The sequence below is a fragment of the Odontesthes bonariensis genome, chromosome 19 (genome assembly GCF_027942865.1).
Source record: "Odontesthes bonariensis isolate fOdoBon6 chromosome 19, fOdoBon6.hap1, whole genome shotgun sequence".
Classification (NCBI taxonomy): Eukaryota; Metazoa; Chordata; class Actinopteri; order Atheriniformes; family Atherinopsidae; genus Odontesthes; species Odontesthes bonariensis.
Window position 1 is genome coordinate 12711578 of NC_134524.1, and position 14467 is coordinate 12726044.

General features: G+C 39.6%; 1 protein-coding gene across 30 annotated transcripts in view; it reads left to right on the forward strand.

Annotated features, from left to right (window-relative positions):
- The first annotated feature begins 262 nt into the window (after positions 1-262).
- The window catches only part of LOC142369208 (receptor-type tyrosine-protein phosphatase delta), a 377816-nt gene continuing 363611 nt past the window's right edge, over positions 263-14467 (forward strand). For 11 of the 30 annotated variants that reach the window (XM_075451481.1, XM_075451493.1, XM_075451486.1 and 8 more), the window contains exons 1-3: positions 263-404; positions 569-680; positions 818-853. The gene's annotated coding sequence lies outside the window, so the exon portion shown is untranslated. Of the gene's footprint in view, positions 405-453; positions 474-568; positions 681-817; positions 854-14467 lie in introns of those variants that run through there. The other 19 variants (XM_075451495.1, XM_075451506.1, XM_075451496.1 and 16 more) reach the window with 5 other exon arrangements.

Sequence of the window (14467 nt, forward strand, 5' to 3'; positions counted from 1 at the left end):
TGAAAAAAATAGCCCCTCTTGGGCAGAATGCAATTCAAAATAGATATTAAAGTTGTGTTGAGATGATAGGCTTCCGTGGACAGCGGTTACAGCGCCTTATTTAAGGGCAACATGGCTAATTAATTAGGTTGGTACCAGCTGCTCCTTTAGTTGGCCATCAAGCGGCTAGACTGTGCAGTGCAACTTTGAGCGCAGCATCCCGAGGCTCCGGTTTCCTTCTCCCTCCCTTTCTCTCCAGCCATCTCCGCGAGCAGTGTGGGTGCGCGAGCGCGCGCGCGCGTTTGAGTGTGCTGCTTGAATCACGCTGGGGCTGCATTTCTTTGGAAAATAGCTCAGCTCTTTCAGTTTTCCGTCAGTGTTTTTGCCGCTCTCATTGTCTTTGTCGACAGTGATAAAGAGAGCAGGTACCATCTGTCCATTCCGCCTGTTTACCACGAGTTGCCTTTTTTTTTTGTTTGCTGCTCTTCACAGATGTAATTGTCAACACTTTTTGGGTGTTGTGGGGGGCGGGTTGGACTCTCGGTTCTAACGGAATCTGTTGTGGCTCTTTTGGTGTCCTCTCTTTCAGTTCAACCTGGGCCTGTTTTTGGAATAAGAAAAGCATTGCTGTTTTCTGACTTTGAGAGAAGAGAGAAGAGACTCCTCTGGAATTTCCCAAGGAATTTATCCGGACCGCTTCGGTAAGTGGATATTATTGCATAAATCAGGGTAATATATATATATTTTAAATACGGAGTTGTTACATTACTCACTTTTTTAAATTATTTTAATAAAAACGCACATCGTTCATTTGTGCATTCTTCTACTCTAATTGCAGTTACCGGGGCTTTGCATTCTACCGCCGCGGTTCATAGTAAGTGTTACTTTTTCTGCACCTCCTAATAGAGTAAACTGCAGCTAAAAGCAGCTTCTAATATGTCCTGTGTGGATCTAAGTGTGGATTTTATGGTCTACCCCAAGTTCTGTTTCGTGCCGCGATAGGTAGTAGGTGACCAGGGTGCAGCTGTTTCAGCACATAACTGCGTTGTGGATAATGTAGCGCACAACGTGCACCGGTCTGCTGCTCGTTTTCACACTCCAGATGGTGGCGAGACATTTACAGAATATCTATCGTCACTATTGATCACATTAACTCTGCTCAAAAAGCCCCCCCCCCCCCCCTCCCCCCAACGATGGTATGCCTTTCTGTCAAACACAGAGAGGAAGGACAAATACGCACGGATAATCTGAAATTGTAGGGTACAGGGCTTGTTGTGGGACGTGTTGAGAAAGTTTGGGTTAATGCACGGCTGTGGTAACGGTGGACTGTTTGAATGTTTTTTTTCAAATGTGGTCTTTGAAATGTAAGCGTGTGCGCGTGCGTGCCAAAGGGCTTCTGACTTAGGTGATGTAGACGGTGGGAGGGCTGTGACTCACCCGGTTTAACTGTTTTACAGCTTTTATCTGACAGGCTTTGATGCCAGATTTGGCTGGTGATTGACAGCGGATCATGCACAGCACTATGTCAGCACATGCTCATGCTTTTTCCTCCATCGCTGTCTACTATATTTGGATGTTCTATAATTTATACAACCCTTCTGTTGCGTTAAAGAGTATTTGTCAGACTACCACTGACAAGTGATTCATATATAGCCAATTACCCGTGATTTGCAGCCATACTTTGTGCCCGAGGAGAAAAGTGAAAAAAGTGGAGAGCCTCTAAAAGCAAGATAATGAACTGAAAAGTTTGTGTGCGTCAATATTTTGTAACAAGCCAAGCTGAAGGGAAGCAATTGCAAATGAGAGGAAGGACAGCTCACAAAGCCAGACAGATGTGTCTTCCCCAGCCAGCGTAGAGTGACAGAGGGCTAAGTGAGCATGACCATCGAGGAGATGTAATAGCATTATGGTCTGCCAGTCATGAGGCGCACAAGAGCTACTGTTGCATTTCAAAAGGACTTAAATGGGGGGAGCACACAGGATAAGAATATGACACGGGGTTACACTTTGGGGAGTTTTTAGTTCTGGAAATCATGTTGTATTCTCTTGTAACGTATGCGGAGGTGTTATTTATTGTGTATAATTATGGTTTGATTCAGCATAGCTTCAGTCATTTCACACTGGGGTGGAGATTTGCTCATGGGGTCTATCTATCTATCAAATAAGAACAGAATCGCAATGACATCAATAAATCGTGTTTGTGTACTTTGAATAACCAATAAATTTGAGTAATACTGCCCATTCCAACCAGAGGCTCAACCACTTAAAACTACTTCTCTCTTGCCGAACAAATTGCATCTTTACGACATGTTGAAGACACCAGTCATTCAGGTCAGGCATCCACTGCGTTAAGACAGTTTTGAGCACAAAGTGGATTTGAAATATTTGCTGTCAAGCAGTGAATTTACTGCAAAGCTCTCATGGATTAGTCCCAGGTAAGAATGTCTCCTGCGGTCATTTACCCAGTTTCACTGCCATTTCATAAACTGGCAAAATTTAGCAATTTTTTTTTCTCCGTCTTGCCTTTGAGTGATACTCCTCTAAGCTACTTGCCCAGCCCTCATCAATCACTGTTGGGAGGGATTTAAACTACAGCTGAAAAGTATAAGCAGGGGAGATGAGTCTGCTTGCTATATATGGCACGATCGCCTCCACGGTGACCTCAAGAGCCAGAGCCAGCAGTGCCAGCTAAAGACACACATTTCTGCAAATCACCTTCTCTCATTAATTATGCCTTAACATAGGTAGTGTGACCGTGTTGACAGCACACTCACTTTCCCTCCTCCTGCCGAACCTCCCTGGAGAGTATCAGGAGTAAGCTGTAAGCTGTATGGTTTATAAACTTCATCCAGGTGACATAATCGGGGCACGGCAGAGATGGCAAAGGGTTGACAGAACAGCTGCTAATAGATTTATAGCCATTTTCTTTTTCATATTGTACATTTCTCAGACTGCCTCATTATAGATTCCTGTGTCTCTCATGACACACACAGTTTTGTTCACGTATATTGTTTTGTGACAAAAAAGGTTTAGAAAGAGTGCAAACTCTCCCCATTTTACAGCAAAAAAGGTGGAGGCAGTACATCTGTAGAAAAGTAGTGGCTATATCATCTGTGTGTTTGTCTTGTGAGGAACACCTTGATTGTGGTCCAAAGCTCAACAAACCGAGTAGCCAACTCCCAGGGGCCGTTTTATAATGAGGATATGCTGTCAGATAATTAGATACACCTGGCGCAGGCGTTCTCATGAAAAATTTGATTCATCCCAAAATAAAATGCCTATGCCTGCCAACATGAAAGCAGAAAAAAATCTCGCTGTCACATCGCCTCCCCTCTCATGGAGGCAATGTTTTATTTATTTATCCACATCTTAATGCTCTTGGATGAAGCAGACTTAATTTTTTTGCGAGCTTATTCATTAACTGCCAAAGTTTCTCAACTCTTGCACAGTGAGCCTCTCACTCAACAAGGGTGCCAATGTCCCTCCATGGACAGTCTCTGAAACTTGATGTTCTGGTGCCGCTGAATGCTAAATATAACAATTCCCCGGGGTCACTCTGTTTCTAAGACAGTGGCATGATACAAAAAAAAAAAAACGGGGTGGGGAATCTAGCTCCAGCTATATGTGTGTAAATAAGCACATCGCGTAGCCTTAAAATCATCTGGTCACATGTCTTGAAATAAGAACAGATGAGTATCAAAGAGGGATATTTATCAAAAGACAATTTGCTCATTATTCCTTTGTTCTTTCGTTAAGATTTTTCAATACAAACATGAAATGTAGATTTAATAGATGCATGTGTAACTCATCAGCTATTTCATGCAGACAGTGTATACAGCAAGGTGTAAATGATTAATTCTCTACAGTAACACCCACTCTGACTCACTTATTCTCAGGGTTTTGCACAGAAGCACCAAATTTAAATATTATGTATTTTTCTTAGTTGTTAATTTGAAGATGCTCCTTGAGATGAAACCCTTTCACCTGTAATGTGTATTTATCAGGTACATGGCCTTGGTCATATATCAAACACTCATTAAATTGTCAACCCACAACTTTTGCTTTCTGCCAGAGATATCAGTGCTTTTAAGCCTGATGTATGTAATATTCTGTAGTAGGAAAGTGAGCATTGTAGATGGCTCATGTTATGCAATCAAGAGATGCTCATTACTCCTTTTTTTCCTCTGGTTACATTGGAATTAAAAATACAAATTTTGATTTTGAAGTTAGTTTCAAGTGATCAAAAAAACTGGCCACTCTTGCTTAGAGCTGAATATAGGTAATTGTGGAAAGATGGATGCTAGCATATATGGTATAGTTCAGCAAAAAAACTCTCTTTAGAATATATATTTGTAGGCTTTTTCAGTTGTTCTTGAATAAATTCTGATATTGTGGGGAAAGTGCAAAGTTTGTGATCCTGGAACATCTTTGCTGTGCAAATAGCAGAATTTTTTTTTTTTATTCTTTGTTATTTTTCTTTTTAGAAATCCTAAGCCTGACTGTGTACAGTCGTCTTTCAGGAAACTTAAACCCTTGCTTCAATGCAAAAACATTGCTTTGTCATTGGAAAATGGTTGAAATCAGTGAAATGACTGTGTTATTTACAAAATATTGCAAATATATGCAAATGCAAAAATCTGAGTGTAATGAATTTAGAGAAATTAATTAGACCGTTCATTTCTTGCTAATTAAATTTTCAGATTTGTTTGTGGTCAGAATTGAGAGTGTAGTCTCATTCCAATACGTGAGATATTTCTGTATCGTGCAGAATTAACATTTTGAGAAGGTAAGCGCAAAACAGGAAAGAAAAGTAAAAGCACTTCCAAAGGCCGCTAACCACATTGACTATTGACTTGGAGAGACTAAGTAATTAAACAGTCTTTCACAGCAGTCAAACAAAAGTCCTGTGACTTATTCTACCGCCACATTATCTACATAAAACTAGTCTTTGCTGCTAGTTGACGAGTTCACAGTTGTTTCCAATATCAAATAGGAAACGACTACTAATAACATTAGACCACAGATGCTCAGACATATCAAAAAGGTATAATTTAACAGCCTGGGAGTGATAATGGGTTGAAATCAGCCTGTTTCAGTTTGATTAACCATGGCCAGTGACCACTGTGTAAGTTCTTAATGTCTCTGATTCTTTGCTCTTCAAATTTGTACACAAACTGCAAATTAGTTCACATCAAGTGGACAAACTATTCCATCACAGGCACACACATTCTACCTTGTCATTACTGAGGAATCTGTTCACTGAAAGTAAAGAATGAGAAAGCAACATATGTGTCTGGAAAAACCAAACTTATCCAGATCCTGCCAAAAGTCTGTACAGTGGATAGTTTTTTTTTTTGAGATTTGTACTCATGACAGAATCCATCTTGCCAGACTTTAAGCTTGCAGCTCTTGGCCAACGAAACTTCTAATTCTGGCTCAAACATGTATAATTTGAGATTTCAGCAGTAAAAGCTGTTGTGGATGTTTACTTCGTCTGATTGACCATTAGTAGCGTTGCCAATGTCTAATGCCAACCTGCGTTTACATTGTGCTGTTGAAATTGTAGAGGAAATTAAAACATGATTTATTATTTTTTTTGCTTCAATATAACAGGAATTCACAACACTGATTGATACTGTAAAAAGACAAACACAAATGGAGAGTAGCCTAGCTATAGATGAGTCAGAATCATGCCCAAAATAGTAGTCCTATACAATCTCATGAACTTTCAGTATGTTTTCAATCACACAATCCACTGCAACAACAATACTAAATACAGCTTTGAATTTTTTATGAAGTTGAATTAAAAGCTATGTGAAATATGAATATTCATTAGCAGCAAAGGGGCTGCAGCATTCGTTGCAGATCTGTTACATTGAAGTTGGCAGTATAGGCATTCATTATACCATGTATTCTGCCCTGTATTTTAGCATATCTTCCCATAGTTCTTTATCAGCATGAGACACTAACTAATAACCTTGTGTGGTTTCAGAAGGGCATATGTCAATGTAATCTTATAACCTGACCTTTTGGTTAGTCACATGTATAACACCATGGTTTGGTATTTTATCTCCATCCATGCAAATACTTTGGCATTCTTTTGCTGTCTGGAACCTTGTGAGATTTCAGAGGGCACTGGTATGTTGTGTATTGACATTAGGGTCTACTGGGATATGGAGGCAAAGAAGAAACAGAAAGGAATAATGCAGGCAAGCTGGAGCCAGAGTACTCTGCACAGTTCGATGCTGCTGCCTCTAACCGACATGAACAAGAGAAATCAATTAGACCTACTCGGTTGCGATCCAAGGGACTTTCACGATTGGAAAGGGTCGAGAGAATCAAAGTGTTTGGAAAAAACAAAGTGGCAGAGGAAGAACATGAACTCAAGTGGCAGTTTGTTGTATTTTTTGTCAGTGCAGTGACCACTGACTTCAAAATAACAATAATTTTCACTTGTTCATCCCAGGTAAGCTTAGAATTCCAAATCGTCCACCTCACCTTTCCGTTAATGCTGATCTGATGCAATGCATTTTCTCATGCCATTTTTATTCAGGTCAGTTACAGAAGAAAAGGAAGGCAGAAAAAAATACTTATTATTTATACTTATACCTATACCAACAGTCGCTTGAGATGTATTGTGAATTACAATATTCTATATGAGCAACATTGTTTTATGGATCCTAAAAAATAGTAGCTACCAAGGAGGATTTTTATGGTATTATACAGCTTTAAAACTTGTATTCAAGGATTGAGTTTCACTAAAGTCTTTATTTGCTTTTAATGAAAAAAACAAGGTCCTTCAAGATGGGGAAAAAAAATCTGTATAGTGAATTGGAAGAAGTCCAACTCTTGTGGTATGATCAGTCAGACTTGTATCTACAGCTAATTATTTTTTAATAGTATTTTAAAACAAGCTAACATGCTGCCTCAGTGTAATGTAAGAATATGCATTGCCTCAGTAAATATAGATATCCTTATAAGACTCCTACCACATTTGACAAAATAGACATTTAACATCTATGTGTGAAAGTACAACCTTATTTTTGGATGTTGAAAGAACTGAGGCCATTGATACGATATGCATATTTTATTGAATGGAGCTGAGCTCTGTTCTGTAAATATGGCTGAGAGTCTGAGAGTGCACGGCATGAATTTCACAAGACACTGAGACCTCATTGTCTTTGATCAGCCTGAAAGAGGACAGTTTTTGATCAAGCTTTACCTTGGACATTTAAATCAAATCCCTGACAGGCTCCGCAGCTGTGAAGCTGTGCAGAGTGTAATCTCTACATATAGGAAAATGTGGACATCCCCCTGGAAGTGTGTTAGAGTCTATTACATTGTACATTTTGAAATCTTTTTCCTCTTTTCCCATGATGAATATCTTGCACTTTTTGATAGGGGAGTTATTTCACAAGGTGGAAATGAAGATGATTATGATTGCATAAAGTTTGAAATGTAACAAACCTGGAAGAATTGCACAAACAAGAATCCAGTACTTTTTTGTCTTAGATTGAAAACAAAAAAGATGATCTTGTGCTGATGAAATGATGGCACACTTTTACGGCCCAAGCTTTGAAAGTTGTTTTCTATCTGTAATCCTGTGTGTACAGATAGCTCAGTCCCCTGACTGAGCACACAAGTAAACACAGCACCCCCACCTCCCACTCAGCCATGCTGTAGGTTTGGCTGTGGGTGCTCAGCAGATCCCTCGGCATCATGAGAGAATAACAATGAGGGTTTTGGGAGGGATCAGTTCCCCAGCACAGAGCCATACTGGGTAGGGTTTATGTAAGACCCTGGCTTCCTGAGCTATCTGCCAGTTTAAGATGACAAACAAATGGTACCGAAAAGTACAGACTCACCGGGGCGGAGGGATTGCATTACCTCATGCTACCCCCGCTGCTTCATTCTCCCCTCACACACTAACACTGTCCCTGTGTTCATACACAACTCTGGTTATGTGTCGTGGCTTGTGATATCAACTCTCATGTGTATCCATGCAAGTTGATGTGTGTTTTCACACAATTTGTTGGCTTTGCAGCAATGTGGCCCACTTTGACGCCACCACCTGCCTTCATCCTCTTCCTTTCTTTGTTTTCCCCGTCATATCTTCCAATGAAAGAAGGCCAGAGTCTGTCAGAATCCATCCTTTCTTCTGTCTGGCTTGCCATCTTTTTTTTAAGTGGTCTTCCATGGAAATTCACTCAGCCCTGACATCCCAGCAGTACTTAGAATGTGAAAATAACTGGAGGCTGAAGTATTGGTTTTTTTTTTTTTTGGATGATACTTTTCATGTTTTCATTAGCAGCTTTTTTTCTATATCATAATGGGGATCTGGATTCACATCATAGTTTAACAGTAGCTTTTGAAGGCTCCTAAATATAATTAATTATGAAGGCATGACAAATAGATCTATGTGAAAACATTCTGAATATCTATTATATCTCTGTTTTCCCAATGGAGTCCAACTTTGCAAAAAGACAAGCAAAGTACTGTCACTGCATTCATGCAAAGGGGCATTTTTTAACCTGGACTAACTCAGACATAGGCCTGCTACAATATAACTGCTTTCAGCAATCGACAATATGAAGTCTACAGTGCCTTGGTGCCATAGATGTTTTTAGTAGAAGTGGTTAGCTCACTGCTTGCGTGCCATCTAAACTTCAAAACAGAAGTCTGCTGTTTTTCATCTCCTACTTCTGGACTGAAGAAAGTGGTTGATGCACAAATGAATACATATCGTGCCTTACATAAACTCTAAAGGCAAACTTGAGGAGCAAGTCAAGTTAGTACATGCTGTTGAAAGTTGATTTCAGAAAAGATGAAAAACACTCACTCAAAAACGGCAGTCCCTCAATCATTTCAATCCCTAGACAGTACGAGAAGACATATTGCATGCAGTGTCTTCTGACATTGTAGTAGTACAGAGCAAGGTCTTCGTTTATTCCAGCATAGCACAGAAATACACTGTAGATAACATTAGTATCCACAGAATACGAAGTAGGAGGAAAATCAATGTAAGGTGAAAATTAAATTTAGCCCAAAGAGCCTTTAGGCAAAGTGCAATTTGAAAACACATCTTATATTTTCCCCTGAGTGTCTGATGGGGGCTGGGAGGAGATGGGCAGTGGATTTAACCATCACAGAAAAAAGCAGCAGTATTCTATGTGCAAAAGGGAAACACCTGACTCTCACCCCTAATGTGCCTCCCCTTTTATTGTCTAATTCGGTTAGGGCCAAGCGTCCCTTATTGGATCATATCAAAGGTCAGAGGCATCCTGTAGACAAATCAATCTGCCCGTCTGAGAAGGTGCAGAGGAAGCATGGATTGAGGGAGAGCTGATCCATCTAGTGGGTCTAGAATGAAGGTGGGCGAGGAGAAAGCGGTGGGGGCCAGAGAAATTATGGCATTTGCTGCTCAGAGAGAAGTGGGCAAGGAAGGCAAGATTGAAGTGTTGACTTGGGGAATGCAATATGCTTAGGGGAAAAGGACTGAATATTATTGTGTGCAAGATAAGTGCAATTATTTGAGAAGATATGACACAAGTCCGGACTACCAAACAGGTCGGCCATTGAAATGTTGCAAAAGGAAACTAAGTTTCAGCTTAGGACTGAAAATATCTCATTTGTTTATTTTTTACATAAAAACAGCAACCGATACCCTGTGATCTAATAGTTTAAAAAAGTTAGGTTGCACCTCTTATTAGGCAGGGCCTCCCATATTAAAACTGTGGGTTTTTTTTCATTGAGCTGTCTAACTAGCACCCTATGAAGAGTCCCGCACGTAGTTACAGCTAGAGCTGAAACAATTATTTGATCAACTTAATTGTTCACTTTTTTCAAATTTTAGGATTAGCAACTTTTTTTTTTTTTTTTTTTTTGCATATAAATCTATATGTAAATTTTCACTCTTGGCTTTGACAAAACCCTTTGATTTCTGATTTCTTTCAACTAAATTATATATTGACAAGTTTATTCCATGAAATTTACTTCTTTGTACCCAAAAGATGGACATTCAAATCTTAAAATTTGCAAATTACTCCCTGCCCTCATCTACCATGCTTGCAGCTCGAGTTCACCTGCTAACCTGAAAATTTTCTCGAACCCTGTGTACAGTGATTTCTCTATGCTGTGTAATGGCAAATTCTTGTGTTAAAGTAATTCAACTAATTTGGTTAAATAGATAATCTGATTGAGAACGAGAGAAGAAAACAGTGCAGTGTCGCCAATAAATTGATGTATCAGAATGGTAATGTATCTTCTGACTGGCCCACACCCCAAACGCACCCATGTTGCATTTCTTCATATATTCAGATATGACTAATAATTACATTCAAACTATATGTAACCTTCGGTGCTTGTGAGAGCAACCACACGTGGAGGGTCAATGATGTCCATGTTAGTATTGTTGGTTGTAAAATTGTAAAATGACTGTATTTTAGAAAGTAACCACAATCTTTTTCTAACCCTAACCTAGTAATGTTGTTGACAAAATTTAAACACCTAACCATGAAGTAGCAATTGCGTTGCGTGGTACAGAATGTATCTTGGTTTCATTCTCATTTCACAGAAAGACTTTGGTTGAAAGTGCTGTGATTAAGCGCTCCTGCCCCCTCCGTAACTCTTTGGAAGTGTTTGCGTCTTGTTAAATGAAAGACTTTAGAATGTCATCTGCTCTGATGTTTAAACACTCATATGAGTCATATTTCCTTCTGCCGTTTGTATGGATGGACTTTTACAGGATACCATTCTGAGCTGTATTAAAGGGTATGAACAAATTACTTATGACTGTTTAGAGTACTTGTTGGATTTTATCTATTAATGCTAATAGACAACATGAGGTCTTTGTCTGACCATGATATAAAACATTAGATTTACATTGTTCTCTATGGCAAATTTGCACTCCCCACCATGCCACCTGATTTAAAAAAACATTTTTTTATCTGTATGTATGTGTCTTATATATTAAACCGAGGCAGTGTAAATCTGTGTTTCTGAAACTCTCCTTTGTACACTGCTCCTCCTAAGCTTTAATGCTAACAATATTTTCTGCCTTTAGCATAGAAAAACAGGGTTAAACTTTACTTCCCTTGGATGGAGTGATTGATATATTTTTGCGTTTAGATTGTTGGCTGTATAGAGGAAGCCATTTAAGAAATTGGTTTCAATCTTTCCTTATATGGTAGCACACTCCTTTGTCACTGCAACTGTTGTATTGCATTTCAGCTAAAATATATTCACAGGATTCACAATGACATTGATATTTTATGGTATTGGCCAACAAAGGATTTAAGACCAAATATAAACATTGGCTTAAAAATGTGATTAACATGCAGATAAGGTTAGAACTTGTGCTAGCTGCGGTTTCTGCCCCGGGTTTTCTCAAAGTCAGCATCAACCAAGCTAATATGAGTTGGACTAAGTTAATGCTGCCGTAGGCAGGTTTTCAAAATTCCGAGTCTAAAGTCGGAAAATTCGAACTGATACAACTTTCAGGTCCCTCCCCCAACCTCTACCAAGCTCCAAACCGCCCCCCAAACCCCTCCCCCTCTGTGGACGAGGTTGTGCACGTGAGTTCACACCAGTGTGTGCGCACACAAGCTGGGGCAGACTCGCGCTCAGCAGCGTGTGCACAAGCTGTGATTGACAGGTAGGATTCCTCCACCCTAACGTGATTGGTTAAAAACAGCCGGGAGCGCTCGATTTTTGCAAGCGCGATTACAGGCTTTAGAGGGAGCTACAGAATTCGGGATTTTTCCTAAACAGCCTATTTAATATTCTACTTCCAGAATCCCATGACAGTTCAAGCTAATATGACTAAAAAAAAGTTGCCGACGGCAGCTTTAAAGGGATACGCCACCCCCAGGCCAAATTAAGTGTATCCCCGCATTCCCGAGACATAAATAAGTGTGTGGGAGCGTTTTCCTGGCGACCCAGGCATTGTCCGAATCTCACAGCACTGACCACTGCTTCCTCAAACAAACCAGCGTGAAGCAGCCAGGGGGTGGGGATTCCCAATGACGTAGCGGGGAGTGTGCTTCGGCTGTGTTTTCCGCACCGGAAACTAGTTCCCAAACCGACATGAGCAAACCAAGCCTTGCGTGTTGATTTACACAGTCATTTGCACTCGATGTGAAAGTACACCACTCACACAGTAATTAGAAGGTAAATCAAGTAATATAATTCACGTTGGGCGAAATATTTCGATTGGCGACGCTAGCATGTATGTATTACGCGCAACCAAGCAGTGGTCAGTGCTGTGAGATTCGGACAATGCCTTGGTTGCCAGGAAAACGCTCCCACACACTTATTTATGTCTCGGGAATGCGGGGATACACTTAATTTGGCCTGGGGGTGGCGTATCCCTTCAGTGCTAATATTACAGTTTTTCTTTAATATATTACAAAATGTAACATAATTTGCCCTCTAATACTTGGAGGAATATGCAACTAACCAAGTGATGTTATAGCCGAAAGTCAACTAGGAAGTGACAGTTTTGTTTTGATGTGATGTATTCACATATAAGAAAGGCAGCCAGCAAAACTCTGTCCATGTCGGTGACATTAACATTGCAGCATTAGCTTTTTCTAATCCCAACCAAGTAATGTTATTTCTTAAACCTTATCAGGAAGTGAACATTAACCCCTACCTTCTTTCTTCTTGTAAGAACATTTTGAATGACGTCTGCCAGTGGAAATACTTATATTAGTTGTTTTTCTCTTCAGGTGATTATGGCGGTGGGAGGCAGTACTGTGATTATATGATGTGAACGAAAAAATCTACATCTGCAACTTGGCCGTTGCAGATGCAATTATTATGTCATTATTGACATAATGTCAATAACATACAAGAGAGACTTATTTATTCTGTAATGTGGTGTGCACATATTGGTATTGGCATCTGCAATTTTTGTTTGAGTTGCGCAATATCAGCATATTAGTTATTGTTAAAAATCCAGTAACAACTATCCCACGCATATGCAGTTAACATATGTAGAATATATCAGTGTACAAAAATGTTGTTTTGACATTCACAATGACATAATTGAGATAACTCATTATTTTCATTCTGAATTACCCTGAAAATCTAAGTAGTTGAAGCCTCAGTCAGTGATTCACTATCTTTCAGCAGGTACATTAAGGGTTGATAATGAGAAATCGACTGCTAGTAAAACGACTGCCATTTCTCTCATTCCTCATGACCCAGGATATTTTTAAACAATTCTCCACACCTCTCAGAATGCCCATTTTCAAGTAGTCCTAAATAAAACCAATGATACATAAACATACTAGTGGTGGGCAGCGCTTCTGGACAAAGTTTATAGGTGAATATAGATCATCCACAGTTTAATGCCAACAAGATGCTTAATTGGGTCCCTTTGAGTGTATACTTAGTTCAATTAGCCTCAATCCAGCACAAAGAAGAATATGCAGGCTAGACTCAGGTTGCCCTCTGGTCTCTATATTAATGGTAACAATGGCTTTTCTTCTGTAAGATTAAAACTCACTGTGTAATAACTCACCAGAGCCTCCTCCCACCAGACCCTGTTGCAACAGTTCAGTGTGAGATAATGTTTGATCAAGCAACTCTCAATGAGATTCAGCACTATAGTGACACCATTTCTCTAAGCTCAATGCCTAGTCAGTTTGGGTGGGTCTACGGTACCCTGCCTCAGAAAAGTCTAATCGCTAAGGCACCAGAAGAGAGAGCACCTCTCCAGACGGATTACGTGTCTGCGGACAACTGAATAGGCTTGCACTTCACCTCTGCCTGAGACAAGCAAGTTATTATCTTCTTGTGTGAGCTTTTTCATATACCCAGTCATAACGCATCCAGGACAAGGTACTTCTCTGACAGACCACGTAGGTGGACGACAAGGCAGGTTACACATTTTTGCTAATAACATGCAGTCAGTGAAACGTATTTGAAATGAAGATGACGGTGCAAGCCTGCAAAGGAAGTCAAAGCAGCCTCGGTCTGAGCCAAAGTGTTTTAAATGGATTACACCAGTGTGTCATTGCGATTACACGCTCCTCGCAGGGACTGACACAAGATGAATTGTATTTTATGGTTTTACAGCAGATCTTTTTTCTTTCTTTCTTTTCTCTTCCAAATTGAATGTATTTTCTTCTTCTCTACATTATGTGGTCTGAATGTGGAACTGTTTTTTTTCCTTTGAACTAACTCATTAACAGTTCGTTTTCTACTTTATGTTGAGGGAAAATTTTCTGTTTATCTTGGTGCCGAATGGCTGACTTAGAAAATTACAGGGACAAATAAAATAAAAATTTCTTCTTTGCAAATTATATTTTAGACTTTAAAAAAAAAAAGAAAAAAGACTAGTTTTACCAGGCAGAATCACTAGGAATTGGTCCTATTTTGTATTTAATACAAAACATAGACATAGCCTTTCAAAACAAATTCTTGACAGTAAACTTTAAAGGGCCTCTTACATATAAACATATATAGGAGTTTTCCCTCGGTT